Here is a 24,057-nt window from a genome sequence, read left to right on the forward strand (position 1 = left end):
CAATAATATAATATATACATATAAGATTTGTTTTCCAAATGATTTGTTGTTACTACATAACTAAAACTGGTCAATTACACAATCTTAATGAAGTAACACATTATAATAACAAAACAACATATGGTAAATAAAATAAGGACAAATAAAAGAAAGAAAAGAAAAACAAAAAGTTCAGGTACAAGCTTGGCTTATGTATAGCTAGAGAAATGTTTGTGATAGAATCATCGAAGGCAGAGACTTTATTGATTTGAGTCGAGTTGAGAGCTAATGCATTTGAGTATTTAATTTAATTAATAGGGAAATAGTTGAATGGGAAGACCCTTCTCAGGGATAGGCATGGGATTAACAACAATCTTCTCATCAGGAATCAATTTCTCCCACTTGAACCTCTTGACAAGGTTGTGCATGAATACCAATATTTCCAAACGAGCATACTCTTTTCCAGGGCACATCCTTGGCCCTCCTCCAAATGGTACAAACGTGTAAGGCGCTGGTCCTCTTCCATCAAATCTCGATGGATCGAATTTATATGGTTCCGAAAAATATTCTGGATTTTTATGAGTCGAGTGCGTGCTCCAATATATCTACATACATACAAACATTTAAATTTTAACAACAAACAAGAAATGTGAATAATTAACTTAACGATTAAATTTTGTACACAGAATGTGTTTCTTGCATTTGTTATAGAAAAAATCTATAAACACATAAACTTATAACATAATTAAATACTACTCTCTCATAATTTCTATGCAAGTAGAAGAAATGAGAATTAACTTATGAAGTAGGTAGTGTACCTTCCAACCCTTTGGGATATAGAAGCCTTCGTACATGAAATCAGTCAAGACATCTTTGAAAGCACCTTGAACAGGTGGTGCAAGTCTCAACACTTCACAAGCTACATTCCACGATAATTTCATCTTTTGAATGTCTTCCCAATTTAATAATTCACAAGGACCTTTCGATTTTGCAATGTCCATTTGCTCTGCATGTTCACAAAGGATAAAAAAAAAAAAAAATTGAAATTATGTTAAAATCATAAAAACTATACTTGTCATCCAATTCAACAATTCATCTGGAGCTTTTGGTAACTCTTACTTTTCTACTCTAGCATTCCTCTTTTAAGCATTACATCTTTACTTATTAAAATTAAATCTATATCATAATTTTTTTCTAAAGGGTAAATTACAAGCAACCCCTAAAGTTTGTTTAAAGTACAAATTGCCCCTTGTGATTTGAAAAATTGTAAATACCCCCTTATAAGAATTTTTTATTCAACGGAATTAACTAAAAATGAAATTCATAATTGCTCTCCTATACAATAATAGAATTGTCTAAATTATTAATTAAAACATATTTCTAACATCATTAAAAACTGTTAATTGACTTGATGATTTATCAATAAAAGAGCCGATTTTTTATAAAATTAGAAACTTCATGGAGTGGAATGTAATTTCCAGGACCACATGAGCGATTCATATTTTAATTAAACCTCAAGGGTGTATTTGTAATTTATCCTTTCTAAAAGACCAATTAAATGAAATTGTGTAGTTACAATTATGTAGTTACAATGGGGATTACCTAGGCTCATTTTAGATCACAATCCACTACTATTGATGGAAGATGAAAGGGATTGGGGTCCAAAGCCGTTCCAGTTTTAAATGCTTGGTGTCTACATCCAAATTTATCATCCTTCGTGGCTAAAGTTTGGAAGGAGTCGGAACCTAATGGTTGGGCTGGATTCATACTACAGAAAAAACTGAAGGATTTGAAATTAGCGCTTCGCCAATGGAATAAGGAGGTGTATGGGTCTATGCATAACAAATTGAAAGCATTAGAGGAGGAAGTTCATATCCTTGATCTCCAAGCAGAGAGCTGGATCAACAAGAGAAAGTTAGAAGAAGAGCAGCTTCTGAAGAGGTATGGAGACTTCATAGAATGATGGAGTGGACGTGGTTACAAAAATCAAGACTGAATTGGAATTTGAAAGCGGATCGAAATACTAGATTTTTCCATGTGATGGCCAAGGGTAGACAATGTAGAAATGAAATGACATCCATGGCCTGTGGTGGTTCAATGCTTGAGGATCCTCGTCAAGTGAAGTCTGCAATTTTTGAGCACTTCAAGAAGCAATATTATGAGGAGTGGATGTTAAGACCTAAGTTAGGAGGCCTATTCAAATCAGTGAGTAGCAGTCCCTATTTTGATGGGTTGGAAACTGAGTTCTCAGAATCATAAATTCTGGCAGCAGTGAAGGATTGTGATGGTAACAAGGCACCTGGACCAGATGGTTTCAACATGTTATACTTCCAAAAATTTTGGAAGGTGATAAAAGGGGAAGTTCTTAATTTTATGAAGGAATTTTATAGGAATGGCAGATTGGTGAAGGGTTTGAATAGCTCCTTTATTACTCTTGTCCCCAAGAAGGAAAGTCATGTGGGATTAACAGACTATCAGCCAATCAGTTTAGTGGGATCAGTCTACAAAGTCCTAACTAAGGTCCTCTCAAGAAGATTAAAAGAAGTGCTACCCTGCATCATTAGTGAGACCCAATCAGCCTTTATAGGAGGGAGGAACATATTAGATAGGGTTCGGATTGCCAATGAAGTGGTAGATGGGTGGAAGAAATCCAAGAAGCAGGGTGTGATCATTAAACTTGATTTTGAGAAGGCGTACGATTCAGTCAACTGGGGGTTCCTACGTTCTATGCTCATGAAGTTTGGATTTGGGGTAAGATGGGTTAAATGGATTATGGAGTGTGTTAGTACGACTAGAATTTCAGTACTGGTAGATGGGTCTCCAACTGATGAGTTTAGTCCTCAAAGGGGCCTGCGACAAGGTGACTCTCTGTCCCCCTTCCTGTTCAACTTGGTTGCTGAAGGACTCAATATGTTACCGACAAGAGCATACAAGATGGGAATTATTAAAGGGGTGCAAATTGGTGCAAATTGGTGCAGATGATGTGAGGCTGTCTCACCTGCAATTCGCGGATGATTCTATCCTTTTTTGTGAAGCTAAAGAGGAGGAGATTAGAAGCTTGAAAAGGATCTTGAGGTGTTTTGAGGTGATGTCGGGTCTGGGGATTAATTATCATAAGAGTCAGGTTTGTGAAGTGGGTGTGCCAGATGAATGTTTAGCTACATTTGCATCTATTTTGAATTGTAAGATCAAGAAGCTGCCTATGCAATATTTAGGCCTGCCTCTTGGGGCTAATCCTAATAGAAAGAAAACTCGGAGACCAGTGTTGGATAAGATTCGTAACAGGCTAGCTAGCTGGAAAAGAAAGCTTTTATCTTATGTTTGGAGGTTAACCTTAATCAAATCTGTAACTGCATTGCTGCCAGTATACTATTTATCCTTGTTTAGATTACCTCAAGGGGTAGCTAAAGTGATTGAAAGGATGCAGGCTTCATTCCTTTTTTTTTTTTTTGGGGGGGGGGGAGGGGGGGTCTGAAGTGAGGAGTAGGATTCACTTGGTCAAATGGGCTGATTTGTCTAAAAGTGTGGATCAAGGGGGACTGGGGCTGAGAAGAGTAAAAATGATAAATGACTATCTACTAATCAAATGATGGTGGAGGTTTGGATATGAAAAAGATGCACTGTGGAGGAAGGTTATTTGTAGCAAGTACAAGGTGAACTTTAGTGATTGGGTGCCCACTTCATGCACAAGGCCTAGTGCATCTACTGTTTGGAAAGGTATAATCAATATTGCTATGTCTGATAGCCCACTCCTACAGTTCTACATGAATAGTTGGCAGTTAAAGGTTGGGGATGGGAGTAGAGTAAGGTTTTGGTTGGATAAGTGGTGTCATGCCACTTGCTTCAGAGAGGAATACCCTAGCTTATTTTCTTTAATTTTGGATAAGGAGGTGTCACTAAGAACAATGTATGAGAGAAAGGAAAATGCAGGGAACTGGGTGTTTAATTTTAGAAGAAGGCTCTATGATTGGGAAGATTGTGAGGTCATAAGGCTCAAGAATCTCCTTGGTGCTGCACCTGCTTTGGTGGTCAATCAGGTTGATAAACCAGTATGGTTAGCAGCAGCAACAGAGGTATTCTCAGTGTCTTCTCTATATAATGGGGTTTCTACGAGTGCTAGCTCTCAATTGAGTATTTGTAAACTAGTGTGGGTTAAATACTTGCCTCCCAAAGTCCAATTTATGGGATGGCTTGCATGGCAGAGTAGATTAAAGACTTTAGTTTTTCTCCATAGAATTGGTGTGTTTCAAAGTAATGTATCAACTCTATGTGTATTTTGCAAAGCTGAGTTTGAAACTGTGAACCATGTCATGGTGTCCTGCCTTTTTGCATCATTAGTGTGGGCTGAAATGCTGAAGTGGTGGGATGTCCAAGGGGCCTTACCTGGAACTGTTGAAGGGTTGCTTCTATGGTGGGATGGGGAGCTGCTCAGCAGTAAGGAGAGAAAGATTTGGAGGGGCATACCTCTGGTTGTGTTGTGGTCCCTGTGGAAGCTTCGAAATGATCTGGTGTTCAATGTTACCATCCCTGATGTGGCTGCGTTATGTGAAATGATTAAAGTCAGGGTTGCACTGTGGTTGAGACCGTATTATTTAGATCATAGTTTTACAGTTCAGGATTTTGTGATTAATCTTAGGCAAGTGAGAAGGTGTATTTCAGGAAGAAGTGTCTAAGGAGGCAAATGTTATGGCTGGTATGACTGTGAAGTGCATTACCATCAAGGTGTGGAGGTTAGAGTTTGATCTGGGTGGACTCCTCTAGTTGCTGAGGTTATTGACTGATCTAGGTGGAATTCCTCTGCTGCTGTTTGAGCTTGCTTCTGCTCTGTCCTCCAGGTTGTTGTTTGGGAGGATGATTGTTAGGGTGAGTCAAGTGATCTGAGTTGTAGATCTGTTTTGTTGCTCAGCAGATTGCACAGTGTAGATGGTGGTTAAAACAGAGAGTTGGCTGAATTACTGATAAAATGAGGGAGGTGTGGGGCAGGTTTGGTCTGTTAATCTGTCTACTCTGTGGTGGTTTGTTTATCTTTCAAGCTTTGATCTGTCAAGGGGTTTTGGGCTGTATATCTCTATATTTTTATGCTGTTTTGGCTGTTTCGAGGGTGGGGTTCGTATCAGGTTTGGGTAGTTCTTCATTAGATGAGGTTGTTTTTCATGTTGTGGTTGGCTCTTCACCAACTCGATTACATCCGCTATGTTACGTTTTGTTCTCATCATTCTTGTCTTGTATTGATGTAATAGGCTTCTGTTTCATCAATAAAATGTCTCTTCTTTGCTGATCAAAAAAAAAAAAAACAATTAGGGTGAAGTACCAATAAATCTCAAATAGTGATTTTATTAACTATTTGGTCTTTCATTTTTTCTTATACACCTAAAAGTGTCATTCTAGTGTGAATTACATAAAGGACCAAGTATAAACTCGTGTATGTTACATGTTGAGAGACAAATGTAAGTTTTCTCATAATGTTGAAACTTAGTTTACTTTTCCTAAACGTAACACTCCAATATAATACTAAAAAAACATAAAACTCTAATGTAATACACTAAAAAACTCCTTAGGGAATTTTTCTCAAATGTAACAACGTAACATTCTAAAAAAAGTCTTAATGTACTTTTTCAAAACGTAACAATCCAATTAATGTAACACACAAAAATTCTTTAGTGTACTTTTTCTAAATGTAACATTCCAATGTTACACACTAAAAAACCTAAGTAGTGTACTTTTCTCAAATATAATAATGTAACATTTTAGAAAAACTTCTTTGTGTATTTTTTTCAAACGTAACATTCCAATAAATATAATACACAAAAACTCAGTGTCTTTTTTTCAAATGTAACACTCTAATGAAACACTCCAATTAACATTAGAAAATCAGACTAATAGAAATATAGATTTTCATACTTAACAACTAACACTTCAGCCACCAATCCCTCCAAAAAAAATCTTCCACACCTCATCTTTCCATTCTCATACCAAAAATGAATCAAAAAATTGAAAAAATGAATCACAAAAGGATATTCACATAAACTCAAATGATAATCAAAGACTAATTGGTTCATAAAAAAACTCTTACAACTAAATGAATCAACATTCTCTTATATCGGATTTATGGGTAAATTTTCTTTACGATTATTGAATTAAATTATTTTTTTATATATATATAAACTATACAAAAAAAATCTAAAAAATAACATGTTAAATCCCCAAAATAAGATACCACAGATCTAATTGTTTTGGACTGGACTTTCTTCAAATTGTATTTCCACTCCAATTCAGTGAAAATATTAATAAAATGATAACATGTAAGTTTTTTTAAAAAATTTAAAAGATCACGTATTTTTTATGTATCACTTTTTTAACGTTAATAAAATTCGTAATAAAAAATAAATTTATTTTGAGGTGAAAAAAAAAAGAAGCATATATTGACAGAGGTCAAAAAAATAAATAAATAAATAATGCATCAAAAACAGAGAGTTCACTATAAAAATTGTTGCACATCCACATGCAATCATACATTGGGAATTTATTTATTCTAAAGTTAAATGCAACATTCGATTCCAACCATAAAACAACAAAATAAAGGTTGAACCACCTTGGCCTTAGTAACTCTCCGATCTCATTCGATTCAGTCAACTCAACAAATGACTTGATTCACATGATTTTCTGCTTTTAAATTTGGCCAAAGCTATATAAACATAATTTTTTTTACCATATATTTTAATCAATTAATAATACATTATTTTTAAATATAAATTGAATTACATTAATTTAGACAATATATCAACACATAACCATAAGCACAAAAATTAACACAAAAGAAACCCATAATAAAAGTAATAACAAACTCAATATAACAAAAAAATTCATAATAAAAGAAAAATAATTATTACTTATCTTCAAGTTGATCCCGGACCCCCAATATCTTTATATTTTGTTCTCTATATATTTAAACTTTAAGTAATTTTTTGATAAGTAACATTATATGATAAGTTAAAAGTACAATAATAAGATAAGTAACATTTCACGTCTACACACAACAAATATTACAGAAAAATATGAAATCAAATGTATATGTGAGTACAATGAGGTTCACATTAGATGAAAATATACATCTAGCTAGTGGATTCAGATCATTTAAATTCCAAAATGGCATTATTAATTTTTGAGAGGTGCATTTAGAGAAAAAATTATTCCATAATCCCGGTATGTCACGTGGCCATACTCTAAGCCAATCACCAATTACGTAGCCTCATGTTGTTCTCTCATCCCTAACATAAATCATGCGCCCTACCCCTCTCTACCAATCAAAACTTTATGCAATACCACGTACCCATACTTCAAAAATACTAAATAATCACCCCATTTAAAGGCACCCGAGATGGTCAAATTAAGTATAGTAAAATTAGGAACATACATACCCTTGTAAACTCCTTGATAGACGTGAGGTAAACTCCTTGACAATGAAAGCACATGCAGAGCTTGCAGTGTCATGGCCACCAATAAGCAAACCCAATATCTTATCAGCAATATCACTCTCCTTCATGAACTTGCCATCCTCATCTGTCGTGAGCAACATGTGGGATAATATATCTTGCACTGGTGACGCCTTTCCCTCTGCCAAGCCGATCTTTCTTTGCTTGATGATTCTCATTAGGAACTCCTTTCTGATGTATTCGGACGCCTTGATGGAGCGATGAAACGGTGTCCCCGGCAAGTCCACTGGGATTGACATTAACCCTCTGACAAGACCTCAAAACGTTCCAAGAATCTATCTACTTCCTTTGGATCTTCTATGCTAAGAAACAATCGACAACCAATCCAGAATGTGTAGCGTTTGGTGAGTGGGTAGACCACAACGATCATGTCCTATAAAATTATATGCAACAACAAAATTAATAATTATTTAAATAAAAATTATTGTATTTATTGATAAATCAATTGTACAATAATTTAAGTACAATTATACTTAAAAATAGATTTATAATCTTTTCTTCATACATGGCATGGGTTTGCAGTAGCTCATTCCTCTCTGTCTCACAAGTCAACAGTTTTGCACAAAGAACTTGTCGATCATCAGCTACCTTGATGGCATTAATTCTGGCCTCGGAAATCTCCTCCTTAAGTTTGACATTCTCACTTTCACATGTTTTGAGTTTCTTTGTGAGTTTGTCATTCAATTTGAATAAGTTAAGAGATTCCTTATACAACTTTTCATATGCTTGCTCAAGCTCTTCATGATCACTCTCCGAGGATTCATCATCAGTGATATTCTCAACTGACATCTTCGGAGAATCTGTTTGTCCTTCAGCTTCGGAGGCCGCCATGAAAGCAAGAAATTGTTTATGACCCTCTTCACCTTGATCTTCATTGTCACTTTCATCTTTATCAGATTCTGATTCATCATCCCAAGTGATAGCGAGGGCTTTCTTCTTCCTCAAACGAGTAGGGCATTCTGAAGCAAAGTGGCCAAATCCTTGGCATTCATAGCATTGGAGTCTTTCAGAGTTCTCTTGTATCTTTCCTTTCTCCTTCTTGGCTATAGGATTAATTTTGAGTTTATCTTTGCCTTTAGATTTATGAGAATGAGTAGATTCCAAAAGATTAGGATTCTTTTTCAAAAAAGATTTTTTAAATTGTTTAACAAAAGCAGCCATAATCTTGGAATCTATCTCGCAATCCTCATCAGAATCCTCTTCCATTTTATGAGCACTACTATAAGCAATAGTATCTTTTTGTTTCTTTTTGAAATTCCTATGTGCTTCATAAGATTGAAGATTTCCAACCAACTGATCCAGCTTGAGGTTGTCAACATCTTGAGCCTCCTCAATAGCCGTAACTTTTGGTTGGAACCGATCGGACAAGGATCTCAAAATTTTTCCCACAATTTTGGATTCTGGAATTTTTTCACCTAAATTGAAGCTGGAATTTGCAATGTCACTCAACTTCGCATAAAATTCATCAAAGGTCTCACTATCTTTCATTGAAAGGTTTTCGAAACTAGATGTGAGCCTTTGAAGTTTTGAACGTTTCACAGAAGGAGTGCCCTCATGAATAGTTTGTAAGATATCCCAAGCCTCTTTTGCGACTTCACAATTACAAATACGACTAAATTCTTCAGGTGTGACAGCGCAAAAGAGAGAATTGATAGCTTTACTATTCCAGCTACTATTTTGGTAATCAGTTGTGTCCCACTTATCAATTGGTTTGGGGATTGTAACTCCATCAATGGTAATTGTTGGTTCAGCCCACCCATTCATGACGGATTGCCAAACTTTTTCATCAATAGATTTTAAAAAAGATCTCATCCGAGCTTTCCGAAAAGAATAATTGGATCCGTCAAGTAGGGGTGGTCGAACCATAGAATTTCCTTCACGAATTGTATCCATTATCACAAATCAAACAAGATCTCGTTCTAAAAGAATTTTTTTAAAAAAATAGAACGACCTGCTCTGATACCAATTGAAAAATCTAGAAATCCCCTAGATGTTGATTTGTGATTATGTACCAATTTTAAGCAGAATATAACAATCCCAATCAAACAATCAAGACAAAGAGACACAACGATTTTACGTGGAAAAAACCACAATTGGACACCTCCAACTGTGATAAAAAACCACGGGCAACAGCCACAAAACAATCCACTAAGAAGATTTAAAGGAATTACACAGGTATACTCTCAATTACCTAGCGAATCCACAACGCCTAATTGAACCAACCTCTATGTGCCTCTTCCAACCCCATCTTCACCTCGGAATTGTCTTTACGATGAGCCACCCCGGAATCCACCAAAGCTTCAGGCTCGAATTCTTCAGAATCCACCGAAGAACAACTCTCTCTTTTGTATAGCAAACAAAAACCTTTGATGTACTCTCTTTAAACCATGAGTTGAATACTCAATAAACCATTAAAGAAAACTCACAAAGTATCCCCAGATATAAACCCTAGAAACCAAAAAGAAGATCTGGAGCAGTAATCCTAAAATCTGACCCAACACGCGAATTTATAGAATCTGTCCCGCGATCTCCGCTCGAGCGCCCAACATCCCGCTCGAGCGTCGTCAGCAAAATATGCGCGTCATATAACAGAGGTCCGCTCGAGCGCCAGAAAGCCCGCTCGAGCGCGAAATCACACATCTCAGTACTTTTGCAGGCGACCAAAACTGCTGGAACCAGGGATTCTCCGCTCGAGCGCGGGTATGTCCGCTCGAGCGGACAGGCAACTTGGAATGCATAATCAGCGAAGTGGCAATCTTGAACGCTTTATCGTCACAAACTTCTCTGAAAAGCACAATTCGGGTTGGATTCGCATCTAAACACTCATAGCCTCACTGAAATAAAAAGTGAAAATAAAATTACAACTCAAAGGAGTTTTGTCCAATGGGATTGCCAAGAAATAAAACCTAACAAACTCCAATTATTTACTTTTATGTACTTGCAAGGAAAATGTTTTCTAGGATTTTCCTTCCATCAATCACAAATATATATGCTCTTAGTAATTTCCCAACATTTAACAATATAATCTATGTTTCACTACTTTTCGCCAATGATTATGGTAAAATGTATTGCATGTATATATATTCTATACACATAAAAATCACTCGCTTGCAAAGGGTACAATTATTTATTTCCCAAATTACTTTTGCTTTTTCTCTCAATCTTGAAAGTCATAGATAGAAACTATAGCGATCTCGGGTTTTCTCCTTTATGTACTGTATTCCGGACTTGGGTTCCTTGGTTGAGTATTGTCGTATATGTCTCTTTCTGTCCTTTAATTCCTTGAATATGAGATTTAGAAATGTCTTGGGCGTGTTTTGTACAGGTTGATTGAGTTTTAGTCTTTAATCTTGTTGCCCAGATTTTTGATGATCCGCTCGAGCGGGTCTTTTTGCGCTCGAGCAGAGTTTTCATCCTTTCAGCATTTTGTGTGTCTGCAGATGTACTGCAAAAGTGTTTTTTACACTCGAGCGGCCTTCCTTATGCTCGAGCGGGTCTGCGCTCGAGCGGGTATTTGAAGTCTGTAAAAATACTAGAGGAGTGTATTCTACGCTTGAGCGGGCTTCTTTGCGCTCGAGCGGGTAGTGCTTTGCTGTTGTGTCTTGGCGCTCGAGTGAGTATATTTGTGCTCGAGCAGGTAAAGTTCTTGTGTCTTACGCTCGAGCATATTACTCTCTGCTCAAGCAGACTATACGTATATCAGATCACGACTGTGTCATTTTAAATCACTTTTTCGACACTCTCTCTCTCTCTCTAACTTTCCAAAACCCTTATTTGGGAACTTCTCTCACTACAATACACGTTCTCTCTACAAATCCATCTAGTTCTAGTGGTCTCCTACCCTAGTTCCTTTGTAAAATGTATGGAGCTTGGCGTGGCCTTTGCTTTGATCCGAAAATCTTTGGGTTTGGAGCATCTCGAGTTTTCTTCATCTTCTCCATTGGGTCTCTTCTCTTGAGGTAGGGATAACCTACTCCTTTCTATGAGTTTTGACATAGATGTTATGTATTTTGTATAAATGGTGGTGTTTGAAGTTTTTGAGAGAAACTAGGGTTTGAAATTGAAATTCCAAAAGAGGGGTTTTCTATTTTTGGGGTTCCAAGTGTATGAGTGGTCCCTAAAATGAAGTTATTGTGTATGGTTGATAAAATTTGGCCTTGGGTGCAATTTTTGTAAAAAAGGGGAGGGGGTGGAAAACCCTAATCTATTATGATTGATCAATTTATAGAATTAATTTGAGAAATATGGAAATATGAAATTTAGATAAACGTCATGAAATTGGGGAATTATGGGATTGAATAGTGTAGTTGGATAAATAAATCACTCACTTATGAAAATGTTGATATTTTATCTGTTGATAAATTTATTATCTGTTTAGAGAAAATTGCTTTGGGCTATCGGTGGATGATAGCCTTGATTGTTGTAAACACTGTATATTGATTAGGAAAAACTGAAACTAATCACCTGGAATAGGTCATTGAATATGACGGTTGGAATAACACATCGAATATGTGTATTGATTGATCATTGTTTATGATAAGTGTTTAAATACATTGTATATGTATATTGTTTGGGAGGAGATAGGGGATGTACTCCATGGTTTGAGAGGAGATAGGGGATGTACTCTCAAACCTGTTTGGGAGGAGATAGGGAATGGACTCCATTGATAACTAAGTTGGCCGGAGTGTCCAGGGTGAAAGTCCCAAAACGCTAATTGCGTTTGCATAACGTAGATAATTGAAGTATTAAAGTGTTTTAATATGAGTTGTAGTCTCATTTGAATTGTGGATGATGGAAGTGTTATAATATGAGTTGTAGTCTCATCTAAATGGTTTGGCTAGACCATGAGCCATGTTTATGATTTTAATTGGATAAGTAAAGGAAAGTGGAATGAAACACGATTGTCCTAAAGTTGGGAAGTGTTGTAAGTTGGTTTACAAGCATTAACCTTTTATCGAATGCTAATGTTTTAGTTATTTCTCATAATTGGTTTAGTGTATTTCTACTGGGCTTTGGCTCACCCTATATGGGACATCATTTTCAGGTTCAGATGATATGCCACCTCCAAGGATGTAGCTTGGGAGGCTTAGAGGCTGAAAGATCTTTTTGTTATTCTCTTTTTGGTATTACATGTAAATTCAAGCCAAGGGCTTATTTTGTATAAAGAGTTAGAACTCTTCATTTGTTATACCCAAGTGTTGACTTGGAAAGTTGTAAGCCCGTAGAACATTTACTTTTGTTGTCAACATGTAATACTTTTGTACTTAATACTCTGATGAATGGGAAATATGCTTTATTCTCTTGTCTATGCATGTTAAGAATGTTGGGTTTATATGTATAATTTTGAGGGCGTTATAGAAACACGCCATCTTAAAAGAAGTAGATGGTGGAGTAATTTTTATATGTGTGGCATTTTTTATTATTGTAATTAGTTTTGACAGTAGAATCTATTATATTTATACTAAACGTTTGGAAAATATTAGAAAACATATATATTTGTGATTGATAAAAGATAATGTCACGTAGTGCCCTATTAACATATAAAAACTTCTCTAGATGGTGACTTTGAGAAAGAATTGTGACACTCGCCATTTAATAAACTGGGCCAGGCTTCCCTCCTCTTCAGTTCGAGATCGGATTAGAGCATATTGTTATACTTATGGGGGCTCACCACAGGCCTTGTTTTGATAATCTAAACCGTTTTATATGTACAACTCGTCGAGTATTTATCATTGTAAAAAATTACGTTGATCGGATATTAATGGCTATTTGATCAGATCAGATTTCTGTAAATGCTAAATATAATTTTTAAAATAAATTATTGACAAAAATTTGATCCAATCAAATAGCTATCGATATCTGATCAAGTAACTATCAATATCCGATCAACGTAATGTTTGATAAGAATAAAATACTCAATAAATTCTATACATTAATAATTCAAATTATCCAAATTGAAATCAGGATAAGCTCCACGAACCAAACAATACCACCCTTGCCTAATAATAAATTCTTAATTGCAAATAGCGGTTGAAATGAAGACAACCTATTTCAATATATCGTGTCTCACAAAGTGACCATTCGTCATTCTGCACTTTGTTTCCTTCTTTAAACTAAAAAATTGTATATTATTATTCTTTTGTCTTAGTAAAATTTTTTTATATTTAACTTATTTTTTTGAAAAAGAGTAAATTATTTAAATAGTCGTTGCAGTTTACATAATGTATCAATTTGGTCTCTGCAGTTTTAATTTGCTTGATGTTGCCCCTTAATTTAACAGATTGTGTCATTTTAGTCCAACAAATAACGATTGTTAAGTTAATTTAATGGAAGGTCAAACAATATGTCAATTTGGTCCCTATACTTTACACAATGTGTCAATTTGGTCCCTGTAATTTCAACTTTCTCGATTTTGACAGGGACTAAATTGACACATTGTGAAAAATACAATGACCAAATTGACACGTTATTTGATTTTCTGTTAAATTAACTTAACAACCGTTATTTATTGGGCTAAAATGACACAATCCATTAAATTATAGGATAAAATCGAGAAAATTGAAACTAAAATGACCAAGTTGACACATCGCGTAAAGTAAAGAGATTATTTGCATAATGTTCCCTTTAAAAAAATAACCTAATCTAAGTCCACTAAAAAAGTTTTTTTTTTAAAAAAAAAATCAAGTTTTTAAAAAGAAAATTCAAGATTTTTTTTTTATTAATTATCTTCAAGTGAGTTTTTTTGGTGATTTTTTTTTATTTTTTTTTTCAAGTTAAGATCTACCTAACTTCCTTATACATGTAATTTCATATTTTTAAGAAAATTTTGTTTTGTTGATAAAAAAAAAATAGTGAGTTAAAACAAAAAAAAAAAGATTAAAATATAAAAAAAAAAGAATAAAAAAAAAGCAAATCAAAACTTTAAAAAATTGTGAAAAACTAAGAATCTGTTTGGTTTAGTTTTAGATTTTTTATTTGAGTGTACAATTATATTTTGAGTTTTGAATTTTTGAATCATGATTTGAAAAGAGAATTTATTTGGTTATGAGTTTTGAAAATAGTTTTGGGATGATTTGTAATTTTTTAAATTTTTTTATTGATTGATTGATGTATAGAATGTGTAAAAATGTGAGAAGAGAGATAAAGAGTAAAAGTGATTGATTGATTGATTCGTAATAATAAATTATTAAAAAAAATGAGAAAAAATGAGTTTTGAAAATAAATTTGAGTTGTATTTTAAAATTTTGTTTGTGTCACGACCCACTCTCCGTATTCAAGGGTTAAGTATCGTGATGGTCAGTGACTGAAATTACCTCCAGTCAATTCTTAAACAAATTACTAAACGCGAGCGGAAAAATATATTTAAGTGAGGGTATCAAAATAATCATTGGAGCTTCTATTTAATTAAATTGTCATAGCTGAACTATATTTACAAAGTACTTTGTGCCTACCCCACGTGCTAGCCCTGACATGTCACCTGGAAGTGGTAAACAACTTAAACACATGACAGAGTGAGAAATATTATACTAAGAGCATAATGGCATAAAATCATCATGGATAATTATAGGGCTAAACAGAGCTTGATATTAAAATACAGATATATAATACGAAAATCATTTGACATATAATAGAGAAATCATACAAATAAAATAAACATAATCACGGTACAGAACGGAATAGAATGGATATATAGACTCAAGAGGTGGCTCATCTAGAGGTGGCTCCCACAATACTGCAGCACTTAGCTTCGTACAATCATTTGCTCCACACCAAAAATCAGAGTGTCAGTGGATTCATGACAGATAAAAGGTCACAAAGTGACTAATCAGATGGCCAATGGTTTTTTAAATCTCCTAAGGCATGGGACTTTTGTAGTGGTACTTACCAAAAATAAATATTTATATAATCATACTCAAATAATTTTTAAAAGTTAAACAAACATATCCATGTGTTTCATTTTAAGAAAATAAGATTCAGAAAATAATTAACGTAATTGAAATATTAATATAAATTAAAAAACATAACTTGCATATAATAAATTATGATAATTCAAAACATATGTAAAATATATTATGATAACTCAAAATATAATATAATTCATCTTAAAATTAATATATCACTCTTTCTTTCCATTATTAAAAACCTTATTGACTTCCAGTATTTTATTCCCATTTCTTAGTTTGTTTTTCTTGTTCTATTCACAGCACCACTACTTCTTTTATACTAAGTTTCATACTTGCTCAATAAGTTTGGGTGATACGTAACCTCTCTATTTTGCAACCATAATCATGTCCTAGACTAGAAGCTTATTCCTCAAATGGATAAGTTTAGATAAGTTGCATATTTACACTAACTCTTAAATTTCTTACTAATTATATTATTTTGTAAAATTACACATAATAATACAAAATAAATCATATATTTTTCCAACTGTGATTAAATAATATTAGTATAAATTTTAAAGAATGAATAAAAATCTGAATTGTTATAGTTTGATTATAAATTTTGATTCAAATCATAATTTGAAAACAGAATTAAATTTTGAAAAGTAAATCAAACGTTGCCTAAACCTTGTTCTCCCAGTCGGCAGCAAAGTGTTGGTGAGCAATGGTGTCCATGATGCCGATGTACCGCTTCAAGGCCTCTGGTTTGAAGAAATTGGGCAGCATTTTCCTCATCTTGATAGCCTCCTCTTTCGACGATGTCTGGGTAGAAGATGGGAAGATCTTGTCGACGGAGCTAGGCCACCATGATTGAATCAGCTTGTTTTCGTTGGTGAACAAGAACTTATGTGCCGGTGCACCACAAAACACAACAGTTGGCTGTAGCATTAGATTTGTCTTGAAGATGTAAGATGTGTAGTTCGATATTCGCTCGAATATGAACTTTTCTGGTTGTCCCTTCCACCCAGCAGCCAAGTACTCGATGCTCTCCCCGATCACCGGCCATCCTGTTTTGCCTGGCGGCAGGTTTTTGGCCTTGGATGGTGAGAGAAACACAATGAGAATTATAGTGAGGGAAACAAGAGAGATAGAGATATACAAGAGCTCCATGACTGCTTTTGAGAAATGAAAAAAATATATAGCAGCAAGCAAGAAAACCCTCACACAAAACTTTTGGATCAACACACCAATTAAAAGAGATATATATATATATATATATAAGACGTAGCATTGGCATGCAAATGCAATTATGCAAGTGAATCGTGTACCTCGTGGCAGGGGCATATCAGAGTAAAACGATGCCGTTGAGGACAAAAGAGATGACTTTAGTTTGGTTTGAGTTTTCTGAATTAAGTTTTTTGAAAATTGAATTTTTTATTTTTTATATTTTTTATATTTTTAGTAAATATTTTTAAAATTTTAAAAAAAAATTTTAACTTTTTATATGTATTTTAAATGTATTTAGAACGTAAAATATTTTAAAAAATTAATAAATATAGAAAAATACGAAAAATATACTCTTTTTTATTTGTATTTTTGATATTTAGTGAATTTTTTAAAGATTTTTTTCACAAAAATTATGTTTTTTAAGTGTATTTATGTTAGGTATGTCTAAAAAAAATTTAAAAAAATTGCTTAAAATATAAAAAAAAAAATCAATAAAAATTAAAAAAAAATACGAAAAGCAAGAAAATAGAATTCTCTGAAAAGTGTTTTTGGAAAACCTAAACCGAGCAAATAGTTCTCTTGGACATGCAGTGTCCCACCCATGAATTTATTTTTTAGAGATAATAATATCACACATGTGTTGTAATATAAATAGCCTATAGTAATATTTAAAAGAGGAAAATTGCTCTAAGATCCCTGCCCAGGTTTTGATAGGAAGAGAGGTCCACAATAATATTTTTTGATGGCTAAGGTCCCCCAACCTTGTTTTACGTTATAAAATACCTAATTTACCCTTCTTTATAACATAAGTTTGTTTAGATTTTGGCAAACTGAATATTCTATTGCTGACTTCACGGTGAAAATCTTGGAAACTGACTTCGCGGTGAAGATTTCGTAGAAGATTTCATAGGGATTTTGCAAGTGTTGCAGTGGACTTAACGATAGAGATTGCTATGATCGTGTAGATGTTACAGTGTGTTGATCGTGTAAGTTTTTCAGTGAAGTTGAATCAGGTATGTTTTTTATGGAGATTCCGTATGGATTTCAATTTTTGTTTTGAATTTTATGTAAGGATTTCGATTTCATATTAGTATTTCGTGTGTATTTTTGCATTAGGTTTTTGTTTTCAGTTTTGATCAATTTAAAAGTGAGGCTAGCTCAGTGAAGTTGTTTATGATTTTTGGAGTTGATTTTTCATTCTTTGTTATTGATCAATTTTAGAGAGAGGCCAGCTTGATAGAGTTGATTTTGATTTTTGGAGTTCATTTTTCATTCTCTGTTTTTTGATCAATTTCAAAGAAGTTGACAGTGGAGTTAATTTTGATATTTAGAGTTCATTTTTCGTGCTCTGTTTTTCATCAAAATGCTTTTCAATGATAAGTTTTTTTCTCTATTTTTGCAAACCAGAGAAATTTCTTTAAATCAGAGATAAATGTAAATTTCTTATCATTTTTTGTTCTCTAAGTTTTGTTCTCTGTTTTTTCTGCACTTTTGTTGATATAGTTCAGAGAAAATTGTAAATTTGTTATTATAATCCAACGAAAATCACAGAGAAAATTATAAGTTCATATGGACATATTATTATAAGTTTCTAATGCAAATAGAATCTCAGAGAAAATTGTAAGTTTGCAGTTCAGTGAAAATCACAGAGAAAATTATAAGTTTGTAGTCCAGTGAAAATCACAGAGAAAATTGTAATTTGTTATGAACATTTTATTATAAGTTTTTTTTTTTTTTTTTTGTCCTCAATTGAATGTTTTGCGAGCATAACAGATCTTCTTTATGAGTTTCTCTACGTTTGTGTGGAATAGTTAGCATTTTTATCAATTTGATGTTAATGTGTTTTTTATTTTTGTGATCTTGAAAGTGAATATAAGTTCTTAAACTTCTCTGAACTTTTATTTGTAGTTTAGAGAAAATTATAAGTTTGTTGTTCACTTTCAGTTTGTAATTCAGAGAAAATTATAAAGTGAATATAAGTTTTTTGTTTCCCTGAGCAAAAATTATTTTTTGTGTTTTTTCTTTCAGTTTAGATGGACAGTACAGTGTTTTTTGTTATCTTAAAGGTGTATATAAGTTTGTAAATTTCTCTGAATTTTGATATGAGTGCAATATTGCACAATCACACAGAGAAAATTGTAAGCTTGTAGTTCAGTGAAAATAACAGAGAAGTTTATAATTTTATAACAGATCTTCTATGTGATTTTTGTCTATGATTGTGTTTAATAGTTACAGTAAATTTCTCTGTGATTCTCTCTGGATTCATTAAGTTTTCTGTGATTTTGTTTTTGTTATCTTGAAGGTGAATATAAGTTTGTAAAATTCTATGGACTTTTATTTGAATCCAAAGAAAATTATAAGCTTGTTATTATAATATAGAGAAAATTATAATTATTAGAAATTTCTTTGGACTTTTGTGTTGTTCTTGTGAAATGTTTTTATATTGAACAAATTATTTTTCTTATTTTTTCTTTCAGTTTCAATGGACAGTGCAGTGTTGTTGTTGTGTAAATATTGGAATGATACTATTGTCATTAATGTTTCATATGAATTGAATTTTGAGGAATTGGTTGGCATTTTGTGTAAAACATGGGAGAATTTGAAACCTGAGACGATGTGTATTTCATATTCTATTGTGGGCCATCCAAATTGTATGGTTCGAAATAGTATTGCTTTTTTGAATACGTTGAGGGTTGTTTGTGCACGTGGTGTTGATATAATTGATTTTTCAGTTATTAGGTGTAATGTAGTACTTCTGATTAAGAGGATGAAGTGGGGTCTAATTAGGTAGATGTTGTGCATGGTGAATGTGATAGGCTGGTGGATATTGAAAGGAATTCACTCTCTAAATTTTGCTCTTACCAAGAAAAGATGTTATTGTCAGCTGGTTGGCGAAATAATATTACGAGTGTTGGACAAAAGTTTGAGGGTGGTGTAGTTGAATTCCGTATTGTTTTATGCAAATATGCTATTAAGGTTAGTTTTCAGTTTATGTGTGTTAAAAATGGCAAGTTAAGGGTTACGGCAGAATGTGCATATAAGGAATCAAGGAGATGTATGTGGCGTGTACATGCTTCAGTTGAAAAAATAAATGGGTTCTTTTACATAAGAACTTTGAACAAGGAACATACATGTGGTGTGACGGTTCGTACTAGTAAACATGCTAGGATGACTTCCAGCTTAGTTTCTGGGCTGATACTTGAAGAGGTAAGTTCAAAACCTTTAACTCATCTAGTGGATGTTGTCAAAAAATGAAAGACAAGTATGACGTCTCAATCAGTTATAACTGTGGTTGGTTAGGGGTTGAAAAAGCAAAATATAGTACATAAGGGGATTCTTGTTTGTCATTTGATCAATTACGGTGCTATTTTGATAAGGCATTGAAGAACAATCCAGGTAGTCGTTTTGAGTTAGACTTTGAAGATAACAAGCGTTTCAAAAGAGTTTTTGTGGCTTTTCATGAATGCATTGCTGGTTTCAAATATTATCGGTCATTGCTGTTTCTTGTTGGAACATTTTTGAAAGGACGATACAAAGGAGTTACGCTTGCTGCAACAGGAAAAGATAGAAATGAAGGTAATTGTAAATATATCTAATTTTATCTAAGTATGTGAATTTTCTATACATGTGGGAATTGAGTGAATGTGATTTTTCTCTGACACTTTAAATTTTCTCTGATTTTGGCCATTGTGTAAATTTTCTCTGGTTGTGGCCACTGTGTGAATTTTCTCTAGATTTTGGTCAGTGTGTGAATTTTCTCTAGATGTTATCATTGTGTGAATTTTATTTGTAGTTGGTCACTAAGTGAATTTTCTCTAGATATTGTCATTGTGTGAATTTTCTCTGTAGTTGGTTACTAAGTGAATTTTCCCTGAGTGTTGCCAATGTGTGAATTTTCTCTGGAGTTGGTCACGAAGTGAATTTTCTCTGGAGGTTGCCATTGTGTGAATTTTCTCTTGATTTGGTTATGTAACGCCCTCAAAATAGACTCATTATATATTTGTCACTGACATGCAATATTTAAAGTAAACAATTCATTATCTCATTCATCAGAGTATTTCTAAATAAAAGCATTACATGTAACATCAAATTAAATGCCCTACGGGCTTACATCTTTCCAAGCCAACACTTGGACACAAAAATATGAGTTCTAACTCAAATACAAGTAAAGCCCTAGGCTTGAATGTTCACATGTACTATCAAATCAAAACAACTAACTAAAGATAGTCTTCAAAATCCAAAAGTCAAATCCTTCCAAGCTAAGTCCTTGGAGGTAGCTTATCACCTGAACCTGAAAATGATGTTCCCATAAAGGGTGAGCCACAGCCCAGTAGAAAAATACTAAACCAAATGTAAGCATTAAATAAAGCTACAGCATTCAATAGATGGTTAACCAAGATAATCAATTGTATCATTATACAGTCTCATAACACTTGTAACTCCCTCAAAATAACTACATTAAACCCATCAAATAAATATGCATTGATATATAAAAGTCCCACAACCTTACATTCATCAGAGTTTCATTACAAAAGTATTACATGTTAACAACAAAAGCAAAATGCCCTACGGGCTTACAGCTTTCCAAGTTAACACTTGGTTACAACAAAAGAGTACTAACTCATTTACATATTTAGCCCTTGGCTTGAATTTACATGTAATACATCAAAATAAAACGACAAAAGTATGTCCGCCTCTAGCCTCCCAACCTATGTCCTTGGAGGTGGCATGCTACCTATACCTGAAAATGATATTCCCATATAGGGTGAGCCACAGCCCAGTAGAAATACACTAAACCAACCATGAACAATGACTAAAAGATTAGCAATTGATAGATGGCCAACACTGATACATTCACATAAATCACATATTTATGTCATACGACTCATGAGTCCAAGTTACCTTTTATTTTCCCTTTTTTTCAACAGATAAGCATGTTAGCTCTATCATCATCTCAACAGATATGTATAAAAACTATATCCCACATTCACAGATAAGCATATAAGCTATATCCGCACTTCACAAAGACAAGCATATGAGCTCTATCTTCACTTCTCTAGACAAGCATATGAGCTGTATCTACGGAGTTCATCCCCTATCTCCTCCCAACACTATCCGGTTTAGAGGTACATCCCCTATCTTCCCCTAAACCGCGGAGTACATCCCCCATCTCCTCCTCTACGCATAACGTATACAAACACATTGGTTCTATATACAATCACTCAATACATACAGTTAATGTATTCTATCAACCGTCAAATTCCATGACACATTCCATTGATTAGTTTCCGTTTGCCTAATCATCATGCATTGTCTACAACAATCACGACTATCCTCCACCGATAGCCCAAAGCAGTTATCTCTATACAGAAAATAAATGCACAATGGATATTCAATCAACATTTCAATTCGGTGAGTGATAAATAGTTCAACTACACCCCTTTTTCCCATACATTCCCAATCTCGACAATTCCATTTCATTTCCTCAATTCTCACAATTAATTACCCCAATTAATCAATCAATGTAATTAGGTCATTTTCCATAATTAACATCACAACCCTTGGGCCCCATTTTCATCAATGATTCAACATTTATTCCATTCCTCTATACCAAACATGCATCTAGGTTTATTATAAATAAAACCCCAACCTTTATAAAATAACACAAAAGCCCCAAACTTTCACAAAATTACCAAACCAACCCCAACATCTCAAAATACCAAAATTTAAAGACAAAATCCATAGAGAGGAGTAGGATATCCCTACCTCAAATTCGGAGCTCCAAGGGAGAAGAAGACAAAACCCAACGTGCTCCAAATCTCGAAATTTTCAGATTAAAATGTAGCCATCGACGATCAACAACTTTTTTGTAAAGGCCAAAGGTGAGCAAATCACTCCTACTAGATCAAAACCTAGAGAGAAGGTAGAGTTCTAGAGTGAGAGGCTCAACAATGGTGTTTTTTGGAAAAGTAGGAGAGAGAAGAGAAAGTGAAAAAGTGATTTGAAAAGTTAAAACACGGAACTTAAACCCAGTCGACCCGCTCGAGCGTCAAACACCCCGCTCGAGCGTCACTCACAGACTTCCGCTCGAGCGTCAACAATCCCGCTCGAGCGGCGGATACATACTCCCAGAACTTTTACAGAACCAGGTCTTCGCTCGAGCGAGCTTCCAACTCCCCGCTCGAGCGACACTCACACAACCCCGCTCGAGCGGCCAATACCACGCTCGAGCGTCCAACACTGCACAAAAAATACTGAATGGGTGCAATTCCCGCTTGAGCGCCAAAACCCCCGCTCGAGCGGACAGGTCAAAATCTGGGCAACTAGTTTTGGTTTCTAAACTCAACCAACCTGTAACAAACCTGCCCAACACATCCTATAACTCAAATACAAAGTAAAAGGATGTAAACAAGATAATAATCAACTATCAACATCCACAGACACATGTCCAGATCACTGTACAACAAGGGTAAACCCGGGATCGCTATAACCTCCCCCCCCTTAAAGAATTTCGTCCTCGAAATTAAGCACAAGTTTTCAAAAATAAGTTTTCCTCCATTTTAAACAATGTTACATTTTAACATTCAACAATTCGACCCATTACCGGTCACCCCCTCCCTTTAACAAGAGGCACTTCACAATATGTAAACAACATATGTACTTTCAACATGCATCAACATTACGCATTCCTTTCCAATTTCAACAATATATTCAACATATATAATGTTACATTCAACTTCCATATGAGGCAAGTTCCCAAAACATACTTCCAATAAACCAAACATTTTCAATGTTTCACAACTTAAGACATATATAAAAGCTCTCTTAAGTTCAACAATAGTTCAAAATCTAAATACAAGATTACATATCAACAAACAAGTCCGGATATTTTTCGCGGACTTCCAACTCACGTTCCCAAGTGGCTTCCTCCACTCCGTGATGTTTCCACAAGACTTTCACCAAAGGAATGGTCTTGCCACGCAGGACCTGATCCCACCTATCCAAGACCCGAACCGGCCTCTCCTCATACGAGGCATCCTCATCTACCTCTAAATCGGTCCAATCCAACACATGTGATGGATCTGGCTCATACTTCCGAAGCATACTCACATGAAACACGTCATGCACTCCGGACAACTGCGGCGGTAAGGCTAACCGATAGGGAACCTCGCCAATCCTCTCGAGGATTTCAAAAGGCCCAATAAACCGAGGGGATAACTTCCCACTCTTCCCAAACCTCATCAAACCTCGCCTAGGTGATATCTTCAGAAAGACATGATCACCTACCTCAAACGCCAAAGGCCTCCTCCTACGGTCGGCATAAGATTTCTGACGACTCTGGACTGTAACAAGCCTCCTACGGATAAGCTCAACTTTCTCCGTCGTCTCCCTAACCAACTCCGGACCCAACAAAGGTGCATCACCCACCTCAGCCCAACATACTGGAGACCTACACGGTCGGCCATACAAGACCT

The 24,057-nt window shown here is 34.6% G+C and overlaps 1 pseudogene; it reads right to left on the reverse strand.

Annotated features, from left to right (window-relative positions):
* Nucleotides 1-209: 209 nt before the first annotated feature.
* Nucleotides 210-16,580, reverse strand: LOC114284447 (cytochrome P450 716A75-like; annotated as a pseudogene).
* Nucleotides 16,581-24,057: the final 7,477 nt, after the last annotated feature.

The sequence above is a fragment of the Camellia sinensis genome, unplaced genomic scaffold, assembly GCF_055761805.1.
Source record: "Camellia sinensis isolate YWXY unplaced genomic scaffold, ASM5576180v1 Unanchor3, whole genome shotgun sequence".
Lineage (NCBI taxonomy): Eukaryota > Viridiplantae > Streptophyta > Magnoliopsida > Ericales > Theaceae > Camellia > Camellia sinensis.